Source organism: Palaemon carinicauda, chromosome 22, assembly GCF_036898095.1.
Source record: "Palaemon carinicauda isolate YSFRI2023 chromosome 22, ASM3689809v2, whole genome shotgun sequence".
Taxonomy (NCBI): domain Eukaryota; kingdom Metazoa; phylum Arthropoda; class Malacostraca; order Decapoda; family Palaemonidae; genus Palaemon; species Palaemon carinicauda.
This window is the reverse complement of record NC_090746.1, coordinates 38,365,525-38,369,482: the sequence shown is the minus strand read 5'-3', so window position 1 is coordinate 38,369,482 and position 3,958 is coordinate 38,365,525.

The window sequence follows — 3,958 nt, the reverse complement described above, 5'->3', positions numbered from 1 at the left end:
TTCCTCCAGCCTAACCAGGGACTCAGCTGAGTTCAGCTGGTACTGCTAGGGTGCCACAGCCCAACCTCCCACATTTTTCACCACAGATGAAGCTTCATACTGCTGAATCCCCTACTGCTGCTACCTCCGCGGTCATCTAAGGCACCGGAGGAAGCAGCAGGGCCTACCGGAACTGCGTCACAATCGCTCGCCATTCATTCCTATTTCTAGCACGCTCTCCTGCCTCTCTCACATCTATCCTCCTATCACCCAGAGCTTTCTTCACACCATCCATCCACCCAAACCTTGGCCTTCCTCTTGTACTTCTCCCATCAACTCTTGCATTCATCACCTTCTTTAGCAGACAGCCATTTTCCATTCTCTCAACATGGTCAAACCACCTCAACACATTCATATCCACTCTAGCCGCTAACTCATTTCTTACACCCGTTCTCACCCTCACCACTTCGTTCCTAACCCTATCTACTCGAGATACACCAGCCATACTCCTTAGACACTTCATCTCAAACACATTCAATTTCTGTCTCTCCATCACTTTCATTCCCCACAACTCCGATCCATACATCACAGTTGGTACAATCACTTTCTCATATAGAACTCTCTTTACATTCATGCCCAACCCTCTATTTTTTACTACTCCCTTAACTACCCCCAACACTTTGCAACCTTCATTCATTCTCTGGTGTACATCTGCTTCCACTCCACCATTTGCTGCAACAAGAGACCCCAAGTACTTAAACTGATCCACCTCCTCAAGTAACTCTCCATTCAACATGACATTCAACCTTGCACCACCTTCCCTTCTCGTACATCTCATAACCTTACTCTTACCCACATTAACTCTCAACTTCCTTCTCTCACACACCCTTCCAAATTCTGTCACTAGTCGGTCAAGCTTCTCTTCTGTGTCTGCTACCAGTACAGTATCATCCGCAAACAACAACTGATTTACCTCCCATTCATGATCCTTCTCGCCTACCAGTTTTAATCCTCGTCCAAGGACTCGAGCATTCACCTCTCTCACCACTCCATCAACATACAAGTTAAACAACCACGGCGACATCACACATCCCTGTCTCAGCCCCACTCTCACCGGAAACCAATCGCTCACTTCATTTCCTATTCTAACACATGCTTTACTACCTTTGTAGAAACTTTTCACTGCTTGCAACAACCTTCCACCAACTCCATATAACCTCATCACATTCCACATTGCTTCCCTATCAACTCTATCATATGCTTTCTCCAGATCCATAAACGCAACATACACCTCCTTACCTTTTGCTAAATATTTCTCGCATATCTGCCTAACTGTAAAAATCTGATTCATACAACCCCTACCTCTTCTAAAACCACCCTGTACTTCCAAGATTGCATTCTCTGTTTTATCCTTAATCCTATTAGTCAGTACTCTACCATACACTTTTCCAACTACACTCAACAAACTAATACCTCTCTTGAATTACAACACTCATGCACATCTCCCTTACCCTTATATAGTGGTACAATACATGCACAGACCCAATCTACTGGTACCATTGACAACACAAAACACATATTAAACAATCTCACCAACCATTCAAGTACAGTCACACCCCCTTCCTTCAACATCTCAGCTTTCACACCATCCATACCAGATGCTTTTCCTACTCTCGCTTCATCTAGTGCTCTCCTCACTTCCTCTATTGTAATCTCTCTCTCATTCTAATCTCCCATCACTGGCACCTCAACACCTGGAACAGCAATTATATCTGCCTCCCTATTATCCTCAACATTCAGCAAACTTTCAAAATATTCCGCCCACCTTTTCCTTGCCTCCTCTCCTTTTAACAACCTTCCATTTCCATCTTTCACTGTCTCCTCAATTCTTGTGCCAGCCTTCCTGACTCTCTTCACTTCTTTCCAAAACTTCTTCTTATTCTCTTCATATGACTGACCCAGTCCCTGACCCCACCTCAGGTCAGCTGCCCTCTTTGCCTCACGTACCTTGCGCTTTACTTCCACATTTTTCTCTCTATATTTTTCATACTTCTCTATACTATTACTCTGCAGCCATTCTTCAAAAGCCCTCTTTTTCTCTTCCACTTTTACCTTCACTCCTTCATTCCACCATTCACTGCCCTTCCTCATGCTGCCTCCAACAACCTTCTTGCCACATACATCACTTGCAATCCCAACAAAATTTTCTTTTGCTAACTTCCACTCCTCCTCTAAATTACCAGTTTCTCTTACTCTCACCTCGTCATATGCCATTTTCAACCTTTCCTGATATTTACTTTTTACCCCTGGTTTTATTAGCTCTTCAACCCTCACTAGCTCCCTTTTACATCCACCTACTCTATTCCCCCACTCTTTTGCTACAACTAATTTTCCTTCCACCAAAAAATGATCAGGCATACCGTTAGCCATACCCCTAAATACGTGCACGTCTTTCAATCTTCCAAACATTCTTTTAGTTGTCAACACATTAATGCCCTTTCTACTACTCTTCCATTTGCCACTCTTACCCATGTATACTTATTTTTATCTTTCTTTTTAAAAAAGCTAGCACTTATTACCATCTCTTGTTCAACACACATATCTACCAGTCTCTCACCACTCTCATTTTCACCTGGTACGCCATACTTCCCAATGACACCTTCTACCTCTCCAGCGCCCACTCTATATATATATATATATACAGTATATATATATATATATATATATATACATATACTGTATATATATATATATATATATATATATATATATATATATATATATATATATATATATATATATATATATATATATATATGTGTGGGTATATGTGTGTATACACTCAGCCTACCTGACACTTGCGTGCATTTTTGCCACGCACTGGCACGCACTGGTGTTTTTCCCGCACTGTTCACGACCAGTTCACTCCAGTTCGCGCATCGTTCACGCGACGTTCATGCCATGGCACGAATTGGCACGCGTAGTTCACGAGAAGTTCACGACACGTTCACGCGAGTTCGCGCATCATTCCGCATCGTTTCCGCATCGTTCACGCCAGTTCACGCCAGTTCACGAATTGGCCACTCCATATAAAAACGGGGCTTCTCCAACCCGAGGACATTCTTGGATTGGCTTTGGAAGAGACAACAATGCTTTCTGTCAGAGACACCATTGCATTGAGGAGAAGAAACGTATCTTTTTCGTTTGTATTTTTTGTTGCCCTTTATTTCTGTTTCAATAAGAAAGCATTTGATTTACATATAAATAACAGACATAAAATATGTACAAGTATTAAGAAAGCATTTTATTTTAACATTAAAAGCAGCAAACATGAAAAGTTTTTAGGCTGTTGATTTTAAGGTAATAGAGAAAAAAGTGTGTTGAAATAAGAAATCATTTTATTTTTACATTAAAACAGCGAACAGAAAAAATTTGTTTTGCTCTTCATTTTAAGGTAATAAAGAAGAATAAGTATGTTGATGAAATAAAACATCATTTTATTTTTACATTCAAACAGCAAACTTAAAAATTTCTTGGGTTTATTTTTCAGTTCATTTTTATTTAAAACAAAAGTTTTGGGTCTTGATTGGTAATAGAGGAAAATAAGTGTGTGCATGAAATAAGACATCATTTTATTTTTACATTCAAACAGCAAATATAAACAATTATTAGGTTTATATTTTTCTTTCCTTTTCATTAATTTTTTCGTTTCCTTTTTGTTTCTCTTCATTATAAAGTTATAGAAATAGTTTGAAATAAGATATAATTTTTTTTTCACATTAAAACAGCAAATATAAAAATTTATCAGGTTTATTTTTCTTTCCTTTTCATTAATTTTTCCTTTTCCTTTTTGTTTCTCTTCATTATAAAGTTATAGAAATAGTTTGAAATAAGATATAATTTTTTTTTCACATTAAAACAGCAAATATAAAAATTTATTAGGTTTATTTTTCTTTCCTTTTCATTAATTTTTTCGTTT